General features: G+C 43.9%; 2 pseudogenes; both read right to left on the bottom strand.

The window, feature by feature from the left end:
* Positions 1 to 2,703: 2,703 nt before the first annotated feature.
* On the bottom strand, positions 2,704 to 6,057 carry LOC145397982 (uncharacterized; annotated as a pseudogene).
* A 1,042-nt stretch (positions 6,058 to 7,099) lies between these two features.
* On the bottom strand, positions 7,100 to 10,251 carry LOC145397981 (uncharacterized; annotated as a pseudogene).
* Positions 10,252 to 10,670: the final 419 nt, after the last annotated feature.

The raw sequence follows: 10,670 nt of genomic DNA, 5'->3' as shown, positions 1-10,670 counted from the left end.
TGTAGAGGTCTGCTGGTTCTTTATAGGTGTTTTCCACATATTGGGCAGATGCTGGGCATTTAACCTTGATGTTGTGCAGCATTGCCTCCCGGTTGATGGAAATAAATGCACTTGAGGTATCAACTAATAATATTGTCTGAGAGTCCTCTTCCTCATATATTTTCCTCATGGAGTGAACTGCTGCCTCACCTCCTGCCTGCTGGCCTGCACACACTTGGAGGTTGCCAACTGCCTGCTTCACATCATCTTTCACCACCTCTATGATGCATTTTCCTTTAATACGTCTTAAGACTTCACCCACCCCAATGGGCCTGCATCCAGGATTCTTATCAAGAGGGATTAGTCTGCAAGCCGTCATTGCTTCGGTGTTACTGCACTGACTTGAAGCCAGCTTCCTCGCTAGTGAGGCAATTGTAATACACAGGTCTGTTGCTGCCTCCCGAAATTTCATGTTGCTGACGATTACTCGCCAAGATTTTGCATCCAGGCCTGACGGCCCTGCCCCTCCCTGTGTGTTCATTGCCTTCTGCCACACCAAATCTCCAGTTATCCTGTCATATATGATGGGACTGGAAGGAGTGTAGTTGCTGTCAAGCTTTGACTGGGCACTTGCTTGTCGTGCAGTCGGGTGTTTTTCTTTTAGTTCTTGCATTGTTTCATCTGTCAGGTCAAGTACTCTGTTTGGTGATTCAGCTGACAGGGATCTTTTTGCCATTGAGACCTTCCCTTGTTTCATCTTGCTGCCAAAAATCCTTGCCACATCGTTGGTATTCTGATTTGTTCTGCCTCGGTTGATTATTCTCATCTGCAAGGCCCTTCCTTCCTCAAGTAGGTTGTTGATTTCACCTCTTTTCCATGTTTCAACTCGCCTTTGGATGGTCTTAATATTTTCTTGGGCGGGTCTTGTTGAGGAAGAGATGTGGTATCAGTGCAAGGACCTTCATAGAGAATGAGGCAATGGGTGAGTTATTGTTGTAATTGGCTCTCAGGCGAGTGATTTCCTTGATCATGTTAGTTGTAGCATTGCATTTGGAAGGTTCAAAAAGGTTGCTTGATGATCATCCGTTTCATTATATGTGGTGTTCACCCAGGTTACTGCATTTTCTCGGGATTTTCCCATCTAGTATGTGGGATGACCTTCTCGCACAGAACTATGAGGCTGTTCTGCTTCCTCGTTGTTTGTGTCACTACCGTTCTGGGGACGCATAATACCTGGATGATTCCCTCTTTCATGCACTGATCTGTGGTGGTCTTCATCCTGAGTTTCATTTCTATTATAAACTTCCTGATGTTCCTCACCCCCAACTTCACTACTATTCACTTCCCCATGGTGATTTAACCCACTCAGCGTTTTCATATCTCTCGCATCTTGGAGTCCATCCCTAACCCTCGCTTCACCACGGCGTCTTTCACCACCACGCATGTCTGTGTGATCATTCATATTGTCGGTGACCGCCCCATCAATTTCCATGTCAGCAATCTGTCGCCTGCCATGTTGGAAGCGGTCAAGTGCCGCTTCTGGTGGGCTGTGATTCCCTAACACATACATACAAAAAGGTCCCAGCCTACAGTATGTGCACGGTGACCTGTTTCTTGCACAAGAGCATCTGATACACTTATGCTGCCCTCTGGAGCACTGACAACAATACTGTGGCATGGACAACATTGGATATGGTGTTAATAAAGTTTTCATACTGTGGTACAGTATTAATAGTAATAATCATGGCTACTTTTTGTAGTCCTTTTAAATGAAAATTATATATAATGTTACTAGAAGTACTGTTATACTATACGATTCTTAAATTTAGGTTTGACATAAATGAAGAATGTGCTAGTTTTAATTCAGTTTCTGCAAATAATATGATGAAGTTCTGAAGCAATTTTGCTCGTTTTTTACTAGTTTTTCATATCAGTTAATATCTTATTGGTCTGTCTTGTAATAATAAATGGCTGAACTGATAATGTTATGTATTTAAAGTTTGATATGAAGTAAAACAACGCTTCTGTGCTTAAGGATTAAATAGGTGGCCAATGGGTGTGATGGAATAATGTGGAGCCTTGTTTATTGGTAATGGGTCTTCAGGTGTTACTACTACCACTACTACTACTACTACTACTACTACTACTAGTATTACTACTACTCCTACTATTACTACTGCTACTACAACCACAACTACTACTAGTACTACTACTATTACTACTATACTACTACTGCTGCTACTACTACTACTACCACTACTACTACTACTACTACAACTACTTCTACTACTACTAACACTACTACTACTACTACTACTACTACTACTACTACCACCACTACTACTACTACTACTACCACTACTACTACTACTACTACTACTACCACTACTACTACTACTACTACTACTACCACTGCTGCTGCTGCTGCTACTACTACTACAACCGCTGCTACTACTACTACTACCACTACTACTTTTTTTTTCAGACATCACCTCCGTCCATTGGGGAATTATATTGTGAAGATGAAAACCAACCTTCCTAATACATTTCACCATTTGGAGTTGTAATGTGAAGGTTAACACTAACCCTTGTATTACAATCCGTTGGCCCCAAGCACGCCAACGGCTGTGGTTACCAACCATCTACTATTACTATTATTATTTTATTTTTTATTTATTGATTGTACAACGAAAATAAAGACATTAAACTATTGGAGTCGCCGGTCTATGCGACTTTCGACCACTGTACAGTAATTTCGTAATCCATACCCACCAGAGAGACAGGCCTGAGTGCCGATGATCTTGTGTCCCTGAGACATAGCAGAGCAGATCTCACGAGGGAAAATGACAGTCGACATCTCATCCAGGCCAGAACAGAACTCTGCGGTTGACGTTTCTTCTCAGAAAGAACCTCTGCCAGTCTCGAGTAGAATATCACCGACTCGGGACCCATCCCACCTGATGTTGTGAAGACAAGGGTAGTGAATCGGCCGTGGTCAACATGTTGGATCCTTTCTTGATAAATTCTGTTTTTTTCTTGTTCATTCCTTTTGTGTGCAGCTTCGAGAGACAGTTCGCAATGACACGCTGCCATAGGATCAAATATGCCGATGTCGAAGAATGCACTCTTCCCACGTGTCCAGAAACCTCGAGCACTGACATCCACTCTTGCATCATTTGATGTGTTTGCTGTTCTGTGGGTGAAGTGCTCGCCGTCCAGTGGTATAAGGGGTGGCTCAATCATGACATCATGGCATATTTCCTGCAGCATTTTGGCAGTGAGGTTGTGTACTTCATTGTGCTGGATGCAAACAAGCCCTCCCTTCATGCATACCATTGCATGGTTTGCATCAAAGACAGTCCCACAGGCACAGTGTTGAGGCAGGTTCTCTATTGGCCACCCATATCTCAAGGCTATAGCGTCAATAAATTCTCGTTTGTTGAAGTGGAAGCCTTTTGCCTTGAGAGGCAGGATTGTCAGCCAGTTCGATGGCCCAACGTCCTGTCCAATTTCAACTCTTCTGCACTGGTCTGGTGTTAGATGTTCGATTATGTGCTGCAGCTGGTCCTTTTGTCTTGCTTCACGCTTCTTGCTTATCTCTTTCTTTATGTGTTTCTACCTTTGGTGGTCGATTTCACTCGTCTCAACCTGGGCATAAATCTTCTGTGACAAGGATTCGGTGAGTCTGAGTGAATTTCTGTGTTCGTAGCATGCCACGGCTGCTGGATTTATAATGCCAAGGCCTCCCATCCTTCGTGGTTTTGCTAGAAGGTCCCTCTCATCTGGTGTGGGGATTTAGCCATTAGTTAGAGATGGGAGGAAAGAATCCCTGATAGCATCCTCTAGTGGTTGTAGCAGCAACTCGATGTCTGGTATTGTCCTCATCACGAAGGTCCACTTGTGTTTTACACAATAGGTATATGTGCTGTATGCTGCATGGGGTTCTGTTTTTGCGTGGCTGGCTAGTGTATGAATTTCTTCTACCCATGTCTTTATCTTATCACTGACATATTTATCTTTGAAATCCTTAGTTCCAATCACAGCACCAAGATGCCTCTGACCTTCCTTGGTCACTGTCACGTTTGTGCCTCTAAATACTTCCTGTGCATCTTGAGAATAAGCTGGTTTTGCGATCAAGACGGACTTACTTGCATTAGGGTAGCAACCAATTTCAGGGCCATGAGATGTTACAAAGTCCCACCATTTCCTCACATCCTCATCCTTGCCAGCACCCGTGAGATCATCTGCATAGGCTACCTGTTTTACATTGGTGCCCTCGTATTTGATCTGTTGTTGCAGCACTGTCATCGCCAGGACGTACATACCCATGGTGACGGGGTCCCCCTGGGTAGCTCGTTCTGTGGTCTGGATTACACAGACATCGTGAGCCGTTGTCTTACCCACAGTGTAGAGGTCTGCTGGTTCTTTATAGGTGTTTTCCACATATTGGGCAGATGCTGGGCATTTAACCTTGATGTTGTGCAGCATTGCCTCCCGGTTGATGGAAATAAATCCATTGGAGGCATCAACTAATCATATTGCCTGACAGTCCTCTTCCTCGTTTATTTTGCTCATGGAGTAAACTGCTGCCTCACCTCCTGCCTGCTGGCCTTCACACACTTGGAGGTTGCCAACTGCCTGCTTCATATCATCTTTCACCACCTCCATGATGCATTTTCCTTTAATCCGTCTTAAGACTTCACCCACCCCAATGGGCCTGCATCCAGGATTCTTATCAAGGGGGATTAGTCTGCAAGCCGTCATTGCTTCGGTGTTACTGCACTGACTTGGAGCCAGCTTCCTCGCCAGTGAGGCAATTGTACTACACAGGTCTGTTGCTGCCTCCCGAAACTTGATGTTACTGACGATTACTCTCCAAGATTTTGCATCCAGGCCTGACGGTCCAGCCCCTCCCTGTGTGTTCATTGCCTTCTGCCACACCAAATCTCCAGTTATCCTGTCATATATGATGGGACTGGAAGGAGTGTAGTTGCTGTCAAGCTTTGACTGGGCACTTGCTTATCGTGCAGTCGGGTGTTTTTCTTTTAGTTGTTGCATTGTTTCATCTGTCAGGTCAAGTACTAAGTTTGGTGATTCAGCTGACAGGGATCTTTTTGCCATTGAGACCTTCCCTTGTTTCATCTTGCTGCCAAAAATCCTTGCCACATCGTTGGTATTCTGATTTGTTCTGTCTCGGTTGATTATTCTCCTCTGCAAGGCTCTTCCTTCCTCAAGTAGTTTGTTGATTCCACCTCTTTTCTATGTTTCAACTCGCCTTTGGATGGCCTTAATATTTTCTTGGGCGGGTCTTGTTGAGGAAGAGATGTGGTATCAGTACAAGGACCTTCATAGAGAATGAGGCAATGGGTGAGTTATTGTTGTAATTGGCTCTCAGGCGAGTGATTTCCTTGATCATGTCAGTTGTTGCATTGTATTTGGAAGGTTCAAAAAGGTTACTTGACGATCATCCAACTGTTTCATTATATGTGGTGTTCACCCAGGTTACTGCATTTTCTCGGGATTTCCCCATCTAGTATGTGGAATGACCTTCTCGCACAGACTTGTGAGGCTGTTCTGCTTCCTCGTTGTTTGTGTCACTACCGTTCTGGGGACGTATAATACCTTGATGATTCCCTCTTTCATGCACTCCTCTATGGTGGTCTTCATCCTGAGTTTCCTTTCTATCATAAACTTCCTGATGTTCCTCACCCCCAACTTCACTACTATTCACTTCCCCATGGCGATTTAACCCACCCAACTCTTCCATATCTCTCGCATCTTGGCGTCCATCCCTAACCCTCGCTTCACCACGGCGTCTTTCACCACCACGCATGTCTGTGTGATCATGCATATTGTCGGTGACCGCCCCATCAATTTCCATGTCAGCAATCTGTCGCCTGCCATGTTGGAAGCGGTCAAGTGCCGCATGGGCTGTGATTCCCTAACACATACATACAAAAAGGTCCCAGCCTACAGTATGTGCAAGGTGACCTGTTTCTTCCACATGAGCTTCTGATACACTTATGCTGCCCTCGAGAGCACTGACAACAATACTGTGGCATGGACAACATTGGACATGGTGTTAATAAAGTTTTCATACTGTGGTATAGTATTAATAATAATATTCATGGCTACTTTTTGTAGTCCTTTTAAATGAAAATTATATATATTTTTGCTAGAACTACTGTTATACTATACGATTCTTAAATTTAGGTTTGACATAAATGAAGAATGTGCTAGTTTTAATTCAGTTTCTGCAAATAATATGATGAAGTTCTGAAGCAATTTGCTCGTTTTTTAATAGTTTTGCATATCAGTTAATATCTTATTTGTCTGTCTTGTAATAATAAATGGCTGAACTGATAATGTTATGTATTTAAAGTTTGATATGAAGTAAAACAACGCTTCTTTGCTTAAGGATTAAATAGGTGGCCAATGGGTGTGATGGAATAATGTGGAGCCTTGTTTATTGGTAATGGGTCTTCAGGTGTTACTACTACCACTACTACTACTACTAATACTAATACTACTACTACGACTACTACTACTAGTATTACTACTACGACTACTACTACTAGTATTACTACTACTCCTACTATTACTACTGCTACTACTACCACCACAACTACTACTAGTACTACTACTATTACTACTATGACTACTACTACTACAACTACTACTGCTGCTACTACTACTACTACCACTACTACTACCATTACTGCTACCACTACTACTACTACTACCACAACCACAACCACAACCACTACCACTACTACCACTACTACTACTACTAATGCAAATACTAATACTACCACTGCTGCTGCTGCTGCTACTACTACTACTACCGCTGCTACTACTACTACTACTACTTTTTTTTTCAGACATCACCTCCATCCATTGGGGAATTATATTGTGAAGATGAAAACCAACCTTCCTAATACATTTCACCATTTGGAGTTGTAATGTGAAGGTTAACACTAACCCTTGTATTACAATCCGTTGGGCCCAAGCACGCCAACGGCTGTGGTTACCAACCATCTACTATTACTATTATTATTTTATTTTATATTTATTGATAGTACAACGAAAATAAAGACATTAAACTATTGGAGTCGCCGGTCTATGCGACTTTCGACCACTGTACAGTAGTTTCGTAATCCATACCCACCAGAGAGACAGGCCTGAGTGCCGATGATCTTGTGTCCCTGAGACATAGCAGAGCAGATCTCACGAGGGAGAATGACAGTCAACATCTCATCCAGGCCAGAACAGAACTCTGCGGCTGACGTTTCTTCTCAGAAAGAACCTCTGCCACTCTCGAGTAGAATATCACCGACTCGGGACCCATCCCACCTGATGTTGTGAAGACAAGGGGAGTGAATCGGCCGTGGTAAACATGTTGGATCCTTTCTTGATAAATTCTGTTTTTTTCTTGTTCAATCCTTTTGTGTGCAGCTTCGAGAGACAGTTCGCAATGACACGCTGCCATAGGATCAAATATGCCGATGTCGAAGAATGCACTCTTCCCACGTGTCCAGAAACCTCGAGCACTGACATCCACTCTTCCATCATTTGATGTGTTTGCTGTTCTGTGGGTGAAGTGCTCGCCGTCCAGTGGTATCAGGGGTGGCTCAATCATGACATCATGGCATATTTCCTGCAGCATTTTGGCAGTGAGGTTGTGTACTTCATTGTGCTGGATGCAAACAAGCCCTCCCTTCATGCATACCATGGCATGGTTTGCATCAAAGACAGTCCCACAGGCACAGTGTTGAGGCAGGTTCTCTATTGGCCACCCATATCTCAAGGCTATAGCGTCAATAAATTCTCGTTTGTTGAAGTGGAAGCCTTTTGCCTTGAGAGGCAGGATTGTCAGCCAGTTCGATGGCCCAACGTCCTGTCCAATTTCAACTCTTCTGCACTGGTCTGGTGTTAGATGTTCGATTATGTGCTGCAGCTGGTCCTTTTGTCTTGCTTCACGCTTCTTGCTTATCTCTGTCTTTATGTGTTTCTACCTTTGGTGGTCGATTTCACTCGTCTCAACCTGGGCATAAATCTTCTGTGACAAGGATTCGGTGAGTCTGAGTGAATTTCTGTGTTCGTAGCATGCCACGGCTGCTGGATTTATAATGCCAAGGCCTCCCATCCTTCGTGGTTTTGCTAGAAGGTCCCTCTCATCTGGTGTGGGGATTTAGCCATTAGTTAGAGATGGGAGGAAAGAATCCCTGATAGCATCCTCCAGTGGTTGTAGCAGCAACTCGATGTCTGGTATTGTCCTCATCACGATGGTCCACTTGTGCTCTACACAATAGGTAAATGTGCTGTATGCTGCATGGGGTTCTGTTTTTGCGTGGCTGGCTAGTGTATGAATTTCTTCTACCCATGTCTTTATCTTATCACTGACATATTTATCTTTGAATTCCTTAGTTCCAATCACAGCACCTAGATGCCTCTGACCTTCCTTGGTCACTGTCAAGTTTGTGCCTCTAAATACTTCCTGTGCATCTTGAGAATAAGCTGGTTTTGCGATCAAGACGGACTCACTTGCATTAGGGTTGTAACCAATTTCAGGGCCATGAGATGTTACAAAGTCCCACCATTTCCTCACATCCTCATCCTTGCCAGCACCCGTGAGATCATCTGCATAGGCTACCTGTTTTACATTGGTGCCCTCGTATTTGATCTGTTGTTGCAGCACTGTCATCGCCAGGGCGTACATACCCATGGTGACGGGGTCCCCCCGGGTAGTTCGTTCTGTGGTCTGGATTACACAGACATCATGAGCCGCTGTCTTACCCACAGTGTAGAGGTCTGCTGGTTCTTTATAGGTGTTTTCCACATATTGGGCAGATGCTGGGCATTTAACCTTGATGTTGTGCAGCATTGCCTCCCGGTTGATGGAAATAAATGCACTTGAGGTATCAACTAATAATATTGTCTGAGAGTCCTCTTCCTCATATATTTTCCTCATGGAGTGAACTGCTGCCTCACCTCCTGCCTGCTGGCCTGCACACACTTGGAGGTTGCCAACTGCCTGCTTCACATCATCTTTCACCACCTCTATGATGCATTTTCCTTTAATACGTCTTAAGACTTCACCCACCCCAATGGGCCTGCATCCAGGATTCTTATCAAGAGGGATTAGTCTGCAAGCCGTCATTGCTTCGGTGTTACTGCACTGACTTGAAGCCAGCTTCCTCGCTAGTGAGGCAATTGTAATACACAGGTCTGTTGCTGCCTCCCGAAATTTCATGTTGCTGACGATTACTCGCCAAGATTTTGCATCCAGGCCTGACGGTCCTGCCCCTCCCTGTGTGTTCATTGCCTTCTGCCACACCAAATCTCCAGTTATCCTGTCATATATGATGGGACTGGAAGGAGTGTAGTTGCTGTCAAGCTTTGACTGGGCACTTGCTTGTCGTGCAGTCGGGTGTTTTTCTTTTAGTTCTTGCATTGTTTCATCTGTCAGGTCAAGTACTCTGTTTGGTGATTCAGCTGACAGGGATCTTTTTGCCATTGAGACCTTCCCTTGTTTCATCTTGCTGCCAAAAATCCTTGCCACATCGTTGGTATTCTGATTTGTTCTGCCTCGGTTGATTATTCTCATCTGCAAGGCCCTTCCTTCCTCAAGTAGGTTGTTGATTTCACCTCTTTTCCATGTTTCAACTCGCCTTTGGATGGTCTTAATATTTTCTTGGGCGGGTCTTGTTGAGGAAGAGATGTGGTATCAGTGCAAGGACCTTCATAGAGAATGAGGCAATGGGTGAGTTATTGTTGTAATTGGCTCTCAGGCGAGTGATTTCCTTGATCATGTTAGTTGTAGCATTGCATTTGGAAGGTTCAAAAAGGTTACTTGATGATCATCCGTTTCATTATATGTGGTGTTCACCCAGGTTACTGCATTTTCTCGGGATTTTCCCATCTAGTATGTGGGATGACCTTCTCGCACAGAACTATGAGGCTGTTCTGCTTCCTCGTTGTTTGTGTCACTACCGTTCTGGGGACGCATAATACCTGGATGATTCCCTCTTTCATGCACTGATCTGTATTGGTCTTCATCCTGAGTTTCATTTCTATTATAAACTTCCTGATGTTCCTCACCCCCAACTTCACTACTATTCACTTCCCCATGGTGATTAACCCACTCAGCGTTTTCATATCTCTCGCATCTTGGAGTCCATCCCTAACCCTCGCTTCACCACGGCGTCTTTCACCACCACGCATGTCTGTGTGATCATGCATATTGTCGGTGACCGCTCCATCAATTTCCATGTCAGCAATCTGTCGCCTGCCATGTTGGAAGCGGTCAAGTGCCGCTTCTGGTGGGCTGTGATTCCCTAAGACATACATACAAAAAGGTCCCAGCATACAGTATGTGCACGGTGACCTGTTTCTTGCACAAGAGCATCTGATACACTTATGCTGCCCTCTGGAGCACTGACAACAATACTGTGGCATGGACAACATTGGATATGGTGTTAATAAAGTTTTCATACTGTGGTATAGTATTAATAATAATAATCATGGCTACTTTTTGTAGTCCTTTTAAATGAAAATTATATATAATGTTGCTAGAACTACTGTTATACTATACGATTCTTAAATTTAGGTTTGACATAAATGAAGAATGTGCTAGTTTTACTTCAGTTTTTGCAAATAATATGATGAAGTTCTGAAGCAATTTGCTCGTT

The sequence above is a fragment of the Coenobita brevimanus genome, chromosome 44 (genome assembly GCF_032717465.1).
Source record: "Coenobita brevimanus isolate Jiangsu-jjx chromosome 44, ASM3271746v2, whole genome shotgun sequence".
NCBI classification, from domain to species: Eukaryota; Metazoa; Arthropoda; class Malacostraca; order Decapoda; family Coenobitidae; genus Coenobita; species Coenobita brevimanus.
The sequence above is the reverse complement of the archived record's forward strand: the minus strand, read 5'-3'. Positions and strand labels throughout refer to the sequence as shown.